Here is a 12,465-nt window from a genome sequence, read left to right on the forward strand (position 1 = left end):
AAGAATGCCAGCTTCCCAACTCCTGCAGCAAAAAGCTTAAAGGAAGGAGAAGGTCCCTTTGGCTCACAAATCAGAGATTTCAGTCCATTGTCTCCTGGTCCTGATGCTTAGAGCCTGTGATGAGGCAGAACCTCACAGTAGAAGATGTATGTGGAGCCTACAGTTGCCTGCCTCATGGGCGCCTGTAAGCTGAGAGAAGGAAGGACCAGGGTTCCAGTATCCCCAATAACTCTCCCCCACACCCCGTGCCATCAGCTGGGGACTGAGCCTTTGAGAAACATTTGAGATCAGGGCAGAGGAGTTTAAGTGCGTACACAAATGGTTTATATTTGCAAGAAAAAAGCACTGTCAGGATAAACAGCCGAGCAGAAAGCAATAAAAATGATTGCTTCCGAGGGAAGGGACAGGGCAGCGGGAGAATGGTGGAAATGGAACTCTCCAGATACTTTTATGTGGTTTTGACTTTGGAATCATATAAATATTTAATAGATTCAAAATAACATTAAATCAAAAGGGAAGGAGGGGGAAGCGCTCGCTGTCGTCTGAAGACACTCTGAAATGGCAGGCCTCGAATGTACAGCGAGCCGGTGATGTAATCACTCCACAGAAATAACTAGCTCAAGCGGTTTTACCTCAGAGCCCGTGGACCATACGTCCTGAAAGAAATGTTTTCTGAAGAGAAAAAGAGCTTCAAAGGAGTCTTAAAACTTCATTTGAAATTCTCACTGCTAGAATAAAAAAAAATACCAATTTATTGTCACTATTTTTGATACTTTTATATAAAAAATCACAGGGTAATATAAATAAGTAATTATGCAAATGCTGAAATCTAAGATCATCAGCGTGTGAGAAGAGAGATCTGGGGAAAAGATCAAAGAGACTAAATAAAACCTCGAAGTGTTATATTCGACTTGGAGAGATCAGCAGGCAGGCACCGTTCTTTTGGGTTTTTTTCTGTTCGAAGGTATGGAACTGCTGACTCCATCCGCCAACAACCTTCAGAAGAAGCGAAAATCCAGATTCACTGAGCACAGCCTGGGTCACCTGGACCCCAGGAGCCAGGGCTCCTCTGAGGAATGGCTGAGTGCAGGCCTGGGCCAGGAAGTAGGTTATGGAAGCTTGAGGTATCTCACTGGGCCAGAAAGCGAGGACCCTGGCCAAGGCTGACAGAGGGCCTGAGGGAAGGGGTGCCCCTTGGGGCAGATGAAAGAGTGACTGAGTGCATTGAAATGCATAGAACATATAAATACCCATCTGTTCATGTGTGTGCTAGTTTCTTCTGAGTTGTGTGACAAAATACCAGTCAGGGACAATTTATGAAAGGAGAGATTTATTTTGGTTCATTGAGTTAGAAGGTTACAGGTTCATCATAGTGACAAAGGCATGGAGGAATGGCTGGGCTGTGGTGGCAGGAACCTGCGTTCACATCCCTGTTCACAGTGTTGCTGACCAAGGAGCACAGTAGGTCAGAGCCAAGGTTGCATTCTAACCTATAAAGGCCTGGTTCTAGTGACCTCCTCTTTCTAAGTGTATTCATTATCATTAGCATCAGCATCACCACCACCACCATCACCACCACCATCACCATCACCATCACCATCATCCTCATCCTCATGTCTGTGATGTGTCTTCGGGTATGTGTTTGAAGGTCAGAGGACAATTCCGTGGGCTCAAGTTATCTTCTTCCGCCTTCACTTGGTTTGTAGGTTAGCTTTGTAAACTTCACACAGAGTCATATGAGAGGAGGGGACCTCAACTGAGGAGTGGTCTCCATCACACGGGCCCGCCCGTAGACAAGTAAGTCTGTAGGACATTTTCCTAGTGATTGATGTGAAAGGGGTCCAGCCCCCAATGGGTGGAGCCACACCCAGGGAGGTGGTCTTGGGTTGTATAAGAAAGCAGACTGAGACGAGTTGGGTTCGTGTGTATGTGTGTTGTGTGTGTGTTTGTGTAGGGAGGCAGACAGCTCCGTCGCAGACTACGGACCTCTCCGGGGTCTCAGCCGCCAAAGACCCCGTCCGGTAGGAAACACTAGCCGGGCATCATGAGTGGCTGTCGAGTGTTCATTGGGAGACTAAATCCAGCAGCGAGGGTGAAAGATGTGGAAAGATTCTTCAAGGGTTACGGACGGATCCGAGATATTGACTTGAAAACAGGTTTTGGTTTTGTGGAATTTGAGGACCCAAGGGATGCAGATGATGCTGTTTATGAACTTGATGGGAAGGAACTTTGCAGTGAAAGGGTGACGATTGAACATGCTCGGGCTCGATCTCGAGGTGGAAGAGGTAGAGGACGATACTCCGACCGTTTTAGCAGTCGCAGACCTCGAAATGATAGACGAAATGCTCCACCTGTAAGAACAGAAAATCGACTTATAGTTGAGAATTTATCCTCAAGAGTCAGCTGGCAGGATCTCAAAGATTTCATGAGACAAGCTGGGGAAGTAACCTTTGCGGATGCACATCGACCTAAACTAAATGAAGGGGTAGTTGAGTTTGCCTCTTATGGTGACTTAAAGAATGCTATTGAGAAACTTTCTGGAAAGGAAATTAACGGGAGAAAAATCAAATTAATTGTAGGCAGCAAAAGGCACAGGTCAAGAAGCAGGTCACGATCTCGGACCAGGAGTTCCTCTAGGTCCCGTAGCCGATCCCGTTCACGCAGGAGCAAGTCTTACAGCCGATCAAGGAGCAGGAGCCGGAGCCAGAGCAAGTCCCGTTCTGGTAGTAGGTCTCCTGTGCCTGAGAAGAGCCAGAAACGTGGTTCTTCGAGTAGATCTAAATCTCCAGCATCTGTGGATCGCCAGAGGTCCCGATCCCGGTCCAGGTCCAGATCAGTTGACAGTGGCAATTAAACTGTAAATAACTTGCCCTGGGGGCCTTTTTAAAAAAAAAACAAAACAAATCCCCAAACCATACTTGCTAAAAGTTCTGGTAAGTATGTGCTTTTCTGTGGGGTGGGATTTGGAGGGGGTTGGGCTGGATTTCTTTGTAGATGTGGACCACCAAGGGGTTGTTGAAAACTAATTGTATTAAATGTCTTTTGATAAGCCTTCTGCTCACACTTTTGTGACTGTCTGAAGTATATAGTTTGTGTATATTGATAGAGCTCTTTTATACCTAAAGCATTTAATTTTTTGTACTAGAAAAACTTTTGAATATTTTAGTTCATTGTTCAGATATGTTAACTCAAGATTAGTTTAATTAAACTAATGAATAGTTTTGGACACTTTAAAAGAGCTCTAAATTTGCTTGTATATAAAGGCTTAATATGAGTTTTACTTGTTAGGGTCAAGGGTGTCTTCTTGCCCATTAACAGCTGTAGATAGACATTAAAGTAAAGCAGCTGTTTGTTGTTGATAATAAAATACTACTAAGTATTATTAAAAAAAAAAAAAAAAGAAAGCAGACTGAGCAAGTCATGGAGAGCCAGCCAGTCGCCATCATTCCTGTATGGCATGCTCTGACTTCTCTCAGTGATCGACTGTGATTGGGACATGTGAGCCAAGCATTTCTTCCCCAAGCTGCTTTGGATCACGCAAACAAGGTCATGGGGTGGTGGTTCACACCTTTAGTCCCAGCAATCAGGTGGATTTCTGAGTTCGAGGCCAGCCTGGTCTTCAGAGTGAGTTCTAGAACAGCCAGGGCTACACAGAGAGACCCTGTCTTGAGTGAATGAATGAATAATGAAATGATCAAATAAACAGCAAACTTGGGTCCCCGGGACTGAAATGAGGTTGTCAGGGTTTGCCTGGCAAGTGCTCTATGATGTGAGCTGTGCTCCCCCCCCACCCCCCGCTCCTTTTCCTTCTCTTTTTCTCCCTCCTCCTCCTCTTGTGAGTTCATACGTGAGAAGGTTCATGGGGTGGAGTCTACATGATGTGTGTGCACATAAAGCCACATGCTGTTGCTTGGAAGCCATCCAGCTTGGTCCCCACCACCACCACCACCACCGGGACAGGGTTTCTCTATGTAGCCCTGGCTGTCCTGGACTCTCTCTTTGTAGCCCAGGCTGGCCTCAAACTCCCAGAGATCTGCCTGCTTTTGCCTCCTGAGGGCTGGGATTAAAGGCGTGCACCTCCACACCCGTCCCTGCTTGGTTTTTGAGACAAGTTCTTTCACTGACCTGGAGCCTGAAGATTATTCTAGGCTGGTTAGACAGCAGAGTCCACCTGCCTCTGCCTCCCCAGCTGGGGTTACATGTGGGCACCACAGTCCCAGACTTCTGTCTGTGGGTTCTGGGGACTGGACTTGGGTCTTTGTGCTTCCAAGACAAGCGCTTTATGGACGGAGCCAGCTTCTTAGGGCTCCAGAGACCCAGTTCTATCAGTCCGACCTGACCTCCTAAAGACTCCACTGCCTCTCAGAGTTGAGCTACCAGCCAGGAGACAAGCACTCAGCCACAAACCCATCAAGTGTCATTAAATACCATTGGAAGTATCTAGGGCACAATTCCTCATCCTGAGAGTCAGCAATGAGGAAGGAGAGAATCAGGCCCTTAGCCTGGCCTCTACCACTTCATCTCAACCTGAAAGTCCTGCCTTATGAGGAAAGTTATATATATATATATATATATATTTCCCAGCTTAGAAGGATTGATAGGATTTGGAAACCACTTTCTTTTTATATCCCTTAATAAAATAATTGATTCAGGCAATAATCACTGATGGATGGAACAATTAATCACAGGAGGTTGATAAGGAATGTTCTAGTGGGAAGCAGGTCATTACCTCTGATGGCACCAACACTTGAGAACTTCATGTGTCCCCTGAGATGCTGTGACACACACAACTCTGCTTGTGAGTTGTTTCCCAAACATGAGACCCTAGAAAAAGGATTTGGGTCCAAGTAATTTACCTCGGAAATGATCGTAGGGATAAAGGAGAGGGGTGGTGATGCTGGGGAGGAAGAAAGTCAGCAACAGAAGGAAGGATCAGAGCTGCAGAGATGACTACACAAGCGTGAAGACCTGGGTTCATATCTCCCAGCACCCATGTACCACCTGGTGGCATGGGGTGTGCCTGTGATCACACCACAGGGGAGGTGAAGCCTGGGGGACCCCAGAACCTCACTGGCAGTCAGTCTAGCTATATGGGTGAGCTCTAGGGTATGGTGAGAGACTCTGTCTTGGAAAAATAAGGTGGAGAGCAAAGGAGGAAGCCATCCAAGATTGGCCCTTGGTTCTACACACACTCACATGTTCACACTCATCTACACACACACACACACACACACACAGAGAGAGAGAGAGAGAGAGAGAGAGAGAGAGGTCTGCGCACAAACATGGATACACACACACACACAAGGTTAAAAATAAACTGATGAGGGGGTGACACTCAGGCAATGGAAGCTCAAGGCTACAGAACATTCCAGAAGCCTCCCCAGAAAAAAAAGAAGGCTGGGCATTTAGCCTCTGGTTCCCATTCTGTTCTTACTAAGTGTCTTCCAGGGATGCTAAGCTCCCAGTAATTCCCAGGACCAGAGAATTCCCATGAGTGGCTGGTTCAGAACAGGTGGAGTATACTAATGACCTCCAGGACTGGTCAAGGATATGTGGCCAGGCACTGCCAGCACTGCTGTGGAACCTCGCCAGAGGACCGAACCTCAGGCTGACCTCTAGTTATTGGAAATACAGGGCAGGGAGGAGTAAAAGAAGGTTATGATGAAGAATCCAGTAGATGCGCTCTGACAGGGAGCATCCTACAGGACATAGGGTCCTCCGACAGGGTGACCTCTGAGGTGCTTCCTGCTGTGAGTAGCTGGACTTGACCCCGGTGGGACTTCTCTGAGGAGAGTGAGGGCAACCCCTCACGAGGTCCAGAAGCCGAGGCATCCCTCCAGGACTCTAGTCTGGGCCTCTGCTTTCTGGATTTCCCAAGCTGTGCTGCTCAGGATGGAGTGGCTTCTCGGTTAAGCCCTAATACAGACAAGCTGAGGAGAACTGTGGAGCGTGGTCAAAGTGGGTCTCAGACAAGCAATGCTTTCTCCAGCATCTGCAGCATATTGACAGATCCTCATAGGAGCTTGAAACTCAGTTATTGCTGCCAGGTGCAATACCTGTCCTCTGTCTCTCTGCCCCACCCCCTCAGCCAGGCCCCTGCCTGCACACCCTAGGCAGGTGTCTCTGGTCCTCACTAAGCACAAGCATTTCTTTAGGACTAGGCTTCTGGCTGTGGCAGGTGTGTGTGTGTGTGCAGGTGTGTGTAGGTGTATAGGTGTGCAGGTATGTGTGTGGTAGGTGTGTGTGTAGGTGTATAGGTGTGCAGGTATGTGTGGTAGGTGTGTGTGTGTAGGTGTGTGTGTGTGGCAGGTGTGTATGTGTGCAGATGTGTGTGTGTGACAGATGTGTATGTGTGCAGGTGTGTGTGTGCACAGGTATGTGTGTGGTAGGTGTATGTGTGTGTGTGTGTGCAGGGTGTGTGTGTGTGTGTGTGTGTGTGTGTGTGTGCAGGTGTGTAGCAGGCATGTGCTTTGAGAGTTCTGGGGAGCCCTGCTTTGCTCTCAGGACAACCCAGTACTTCTTGGGTCGGATCCACTTCCTCCTCACAGTCTTGGGCTCTCTGTGATTATACAGATTTGCCCTGGTCATCTGAGCAAATAATCTGGGTCTGTTCAAGGTCATCTGAGCAGCCACCCGTGGTCCCTGAGCATCCTGGCTCTGAAGCACTGGGTTGAGGCTGAGGGTGGCTTGTTAATGTAGTTGCCTGGCTCGAGTCTGTGAAGTCGATGAAATTGTCAAGTGGCTGATATGGTTTCATGGTACTGAGCCTCTCCACAGGCCAGGCAGGGTCCAGTGTTTGCCCTGGCTCTGTCAGGTGTCAGGACCTCCCATCCTTCTGTCTAGGGCTCCTCTGACTCACATTCCCTCATCTCTGCCAGTGTCCACCCCCCACCCCCAGTCTTTATACTGTTTTGTTTACCCTTGGGGACATTTCTGCCTGTCTCAGCCTCTGGCCTCTTTTTTTCTAACTCTCAGTTGCTCGATGTTCTTTCTCCCCCGAATGCGATCTGTGACCCAGTTCCTCATAGCAACAATGCAAGGTAGTGTGTCACAAGCATGGTGGGCAGGCAGAGGCACCATTGGCCACCTTCTCAGCCATCTTCGGCTGGCTGTGTTGGTAGATGTGGGATTGTCCAGTTTAAAGGCAGGCGTATTTACAGTCAACAGAATTGCCAAACCATCCTTGATAAAGACCTCATTAACTGTATAACGTATTTTTTAACCTTGCAATCACTCTTTGTTTATTTTGCACCACGTACCCTAATCCCATTCATCTCTTTATCTCTTTGTGTCTGCTCTCTGCCCTTGCAACCCCTCTCCAAATAAACTTAAAAAACAAAAACAAAAACAAGGCAAAACAGAACAAAAACAAAAGGCATCTTATTATGGGAGCTGCAGTGTGTCCCACAGCGTACCCCTCTGTCCACACATCTTCACTTGCAAACGTTCATTGCAATGACTCCTTGGTCTGGTCTGAGTCCTCTGGCTTCTGCTACTCTATCAATACTGCATCCTTACCTGGACTCCTTTCAGATATCCTGTTGCTGCCCTGAGTTATGGAGGCTCTGCTGCTTTCAATCTGCAGGCCTGGCCCCTTTATGAGCTCCGGCAGTTCCTAGATGGGGTAGATGTTGGGGTGGGCCAACCCAAAGCCCTGGATCTGGGCCTGGGTGGTAGCCAAGTTGGTCAGCCCCCCAGCTCTCTCACACCCACGCCACTAGAGTGAGCTCTCCAGCACTGCCTTGGCTAGTTCACCCAATGCCCTGCAAGGGGCAGGGTCAACTCTCCTACTCTCATGCCCTCGGGCTGGCTCACCTATCTCCATGCCACCAGGATCAGTTCTAGTGTGCTACCCAGGCAAGATGCAGGTCCTGCTCTCTTGAGTGCTGCAGCTGTTGAGGGGCGGGGCTGGCTCTCCTGCTCTACAGACCTCTGGCCAGCCTCTGGCTTAACATAGGCAGGTTTGAGGAAGGAAGGGCATCTCTCCTGTGACCACTCCACCTCTTGGCAGATGAGGGGTGGAGCTACCTCCCCACACACCCATGAGCCCCTCACTTGGTCCCCCTAACCCCATGGCCAGCTCTATTGTGCTACCCAGAGGAGGTGCAAGGCCTGCTCTTCTGATTGCCCCAGTGAGGGGCGGGACCAGGTCTGCACAACCCTTGGTCCCAGGCAGCAGCCCAGACTAGGGATCTCTGCATGGACTTTGGTGGTAATATGAGCTGTAAGCATGGACACAGACCTCTGCTGCTGCTCTCCTGGGGACACAGACATGGCCCTCAGTGTAATGTGGGCTAGAAGTTAGGTCCCCATGGCCTCAGGTAGCAGGGCAGGCTGCCGACATCAGGCAGTTCCTTTCTACTCTTTCTCTACCACATATTCGTACATTGAATGTTGTAGTGGCTCCTGTGGTGGGCGGTGTCTTTGCTGAGCTGCCTCATTGGCCCTTATTGTGGGGTTTTGAGACAGGGTCTCCAAATGTAGTTCAAGTCAGCCTTGAACTTGCAATCCTGCTTTAGTGGCCCAAGTGCTAGGATTCCAGGTGTGACTTTCTACTATGTTCCTTTAATATCAAGTTTTCATTTTTTTTATCTTTTGCTCATTTTTCTATTGGGTTGGGGATCTTTTCATTGATTAGGTGGGGCCTTTTCTGAATTGTAGAACTATTCAGCCAGGGTAGACTTTTACCCCGATCTACCCTCTTCTACCCAGGTTCAAGTTGCAGGGAGATACTCACTTCCATACTATGGCTTCTCCTGTGGATGTCAACAATCCTGCTCTCTGATAAATGAGTGGGGAGAGGGCCTGTGAGACTCCCCAGAAAAGCCTGAGCTGTGGGTGGGTGGGTGGGTATCACAACAGCTGAGCACCTCAGGCCCTGTCTCTGGAGGTCCACAGCAGATAGTGAAGAGCTGAGTGGCTACTGTTGCCCTCCAGCCAAGGTGGCCTGTTGCAGACACTTGAAGCTACAGAGAGGATCAGCCAGATGTGGGAAGTGGGTGGCCTGGATCCTAGCAGTTCCAGATGTTTGAGTGGGTGGGGCACCGGGGGAGGTAGGCGACCTGTAAGCACTGACTGCCCCACTTTGAAGTCCTGCAGCGACAATTTTCTCCTCCCACATCCCGTGACCTCTGCCAAGGTCACGGCTCAGTCCCACTTGCCTGCCCAGTGCCCGGCGCACTTCCTCAGGGGCACACAGCCCGGGTCTTCTCAAGTCATGTTCGATATCTAGTTAAGGGGTACATTTATCTCCAGTGTTCCCCGGGACCTTCCCTTTTGATTTTCAAGAACATTTTCTTCCCTCTGCCAGAGCAGTCCTTTCGAATCAAAGGCTCGGCTTTTCCAAAGCGTAGTTTCTGATGTGGGCTTCAGTGGACTGGCTGCGAAGTTCCTGAGACAATGAGAGGGGATGCTGGCTGTCTCTTTCTCTTTATCTTCTCGCAGTAAAGCTCCAGTTCTCCTTGAGGTAAAGTGGAGCCTCTGATTGACGCGAGGACGCGGGGAAAATGAAAGCCATATTATTATTATTTCAAGTTGTGTTCTTGCGGCGTTCCCGGATGTCTGTGGTACGTTTGTGTTCCTCGTGTGTTTGTCATCTTTTAACTTTATTCACAGAGTCTTCTGTCACTTGCAAGTTAACTGTTTTTAGTCAAATTTAGATGTTTTTCTTATTTTTCTTCTAGTGCTGTTCTGGGGTTTGCTTTTTACATTTAGTTCTTACAATCAAAGGGACTTTATTCGTACGGGTGTTGAGTGCGCCCGAGGTGGAATTCAAATTTTGTACTTTTTCTAATTGTATTTATTAAATAAATTCTTCATCCAGGGGTCAGAATCCTTCACTTCTGGTACATAGATGGATAGATAGAATTCATCTGGTTTTATAAGATATTTTTACTTATGGTTTGATCAGTCCCTCATTTTTCCATGTGTGTGCACGCGCGTGTGTGTGTGTGTGTGTGTGTGTGTGTGTGTGTGTTTGGAGGCCAGAGGAGGAGGTCAGATGTCCTCTATAACTCTCTGCCTTGTTTCACTTTTTTAAAAAAGATTTATTTATTTACTTATTTATTATATAAGTACACTGTGGCTGTCTTCAGACACTCCAGAAGAGGGCATCAGATCTCATTATGGGTGGTTGTAAGCCACCATGTGGTTGCTGGGATTTGAACTCAGGACCTCTGGAAGTGCTCTTAACCGCTGAGCCATCTCTCCAGCCCCTTGTTTCACTTTTTAAATTTTTTTTTTTTAAATTAAATTCTAGCAAGGCTAGCTAGCCACTTCCAGCTATCCTCCTGTCTCTGACACTTGCAGCCACTGGGGTTATAGGCACATGTGGCCAATCCTACTTCTTTGTGTATGTGTTTGAGATTCAGACTCTTATCTTCAGACCTGTATAGTGAGCGCTCTCACCTACTGGGCCATCTCTCCATCCCTGACTTCCCTCATTTTCACTAGGAAAAAAACAATGTTTTTTGAGACACGGTCTCTCTAAATAACCTTGGATGACTTGGAATTCACTACATAGACCAGGATTATCCAGGACTCACAGGGATCCCCCTGCCTCTGCCTCCTGAGGGCTTCACTCAGTGTTTTCCTTCATTGGACATGGTGGCACATGCCTGTAATCCTAGCGCTCTGGAGGCTGGAGTAGGAGATTGCTGAAGACTTTGAGTCAGGCTTATATATGAAGGGCAACATAGTGAGTCTGAGGCCAGTCTGGACTATGTAGCAAACCCTACCTCAAAACACAAAAATAGGACTGGGGAGATAGCTTAGTGAGTAAAAAGCACTTATGGGAGGGTCAGGGGCCAAATCCTCAGAGCCCAGGTGACCTAGTTATTTTCTGTTGCTGTGGTAAACACTGGGGCCAGAAGCAAGTTCAGAGGAAAGAGTTTATTTGGCTCATGAGTCGCAATCACAGCCCATCGAGGAGGGAAGCTGAGACAGGAACTCAAAGTAGGAACTTGGGGGCAGGAACTGATGCAGAGACCATGGAGGAGTGCTGCTTACTGGCTTGCTCCCTTGACTTGTTTTGTTTGTTTGTTTGTTTATAAAACTCAGGATCACTTGCCCAGGAGCAGTGCTGCCCGCTTCGAGCTGGTCTGTCCCACACCAATCACTATCAAGAAAATGTCCCTCAAGCTGGGCATGTGGCGCACTCCTTTAATCCCAGCACTTGGGAGGCAGAGGCAGGTGGATTTCTGAGTTCAAGGCTAACCTGGTCTACAAAGTGAGTTCCAGGACAGCTAAGGCTACACAGAGAAACCCTGTCTCAAAAAAACCAATCCAAACCAAACCAAACCAAACCAAAACAAAACAAAAACAAGGCCCCTCAGATATGCCCACAGACAAACTAGTGGAAGTAATTCTTCAACTTCAGTTCCCTCTTCTCAGGTGACCCTTCACTTGTTGTGTGAAGTCAACAAAACTGACCAGCACACCATCTGAATGCTACAGCGGGATGGAGATGGGAGGCGAAGCCTTGGAAGCTGGAGGGTGAATAGCTGGTGTGCACAACCCCCTAGCAACGGGCAAACAAGGCAGGTAATCTTCCAGCGACCTTGCGTGTGCACTCACACAAAAGAGTGCATACAAACATACGCGCACATACATCAGATACACAAAAATAAACAAAGCACATTTTTTTCCCTTTCTTTCAGGAGGAGTGTGGAATGGGAGTCAGTGCTTAATGGGCACTAAGTTTCCATTTGGTTGTAGAGACGATGGTGCTGATGGCTATAAGGCGTCTTGAAAGTGCTGAATGCCACCAAACTGCACAATTGAAACAGTTAAGATGGTGAATGTTGTGTGTGTTTTCCTGCCGCTGAATACTGTATTTTTTTTTTCTGGTATGTTTTATTCTTGTGTAATCAGCTTTGTGGTTTTTTTTCCCCTTCCAGATTAACTCGAGAATCAACTTGTCACATTCTATTAAAAGTCCCTTTGATATTTTTACTGCAGTTACATCAAGTTTATGGATTGCCTTGGGGAGAAGTGACATTTTTATGGTCCTGATCTTTCCCCCAGGTGGAGGCCTCCTCATTGACTGGGATCTCTTTATGTCTCTCAGTAAAGTTGTATAATTCCATTTCTATCAGTGTGTTCTTAGCTATGTGACAGTTTGAGTTGCTGCTGTGAATGGAATCTTGGGTACAGCACAGGAGCTCTGGCTCGAGTGACTCTAGTCCATCCCTGGGATACACGGCTGGCCTGCAGGGACCTAGGACAGGAAGCACACACTTTGGGAGTCATTTCACCAAGGCCCCTGTGAAGGCAGCATGTGGGTCTGCCCAAGGTTTCAGAGCAAAAGTGAGAGGAGGGTGGAGCTCAGCTGAAGGGGCTGGCAAGGTCAAGACGAGGAGGGACTTTCCAGAAGGTTCTTCTAGATCAGAGGAACCTGAACTTGTCACCAAAGGGGCCTCAGCTGAGATGGGAGCTGTTGCTTGTGTGTGGGTCTTGAGGATGTAG

At 48.0% G+C, this 12,465-nt stretch overlaps 1 long non-coding RNA gene and 1 pseudogene across 1 annotated transcript; both read left to right on the forward strand.

The window, feature by feature from the left end:
• Gm12966 (predicted gene 12966) lies at positions 1,901 to 3,387 on the forward strand (annotated as a pseudogene).
• E330017L17Rik (RIKEN cDNA E330017L17 gene) lies at positions 9,178 to 11,948 on the forward strand. The gene is made up of 3 exons (NR_045190.2): positions 9,178 to 9,566; positions 11,392 to 11,541; positions 11,658 to 11,948. It is a non-coding gene; the product is annotated as an RIKEN cDNA E330017L17 gene (long non-coding RNA).
• Positions 11,949 to 12,465: the final 517 nt, after the last annotated feature.

This window comes from Mus musculus, chromosome 4 (assembly GCF_000001635.26).
Source record: "Mus musculus strain C57BL/6J chromosome 4, GRCm38.p6 C57BL/6J".
Taxonomy (NCBI): domain Eukaryota; kingdom Metazoa; phylum Chordata; class Mammalia; order Rodentia; family Muridae; genus Mus; species Mus musculus.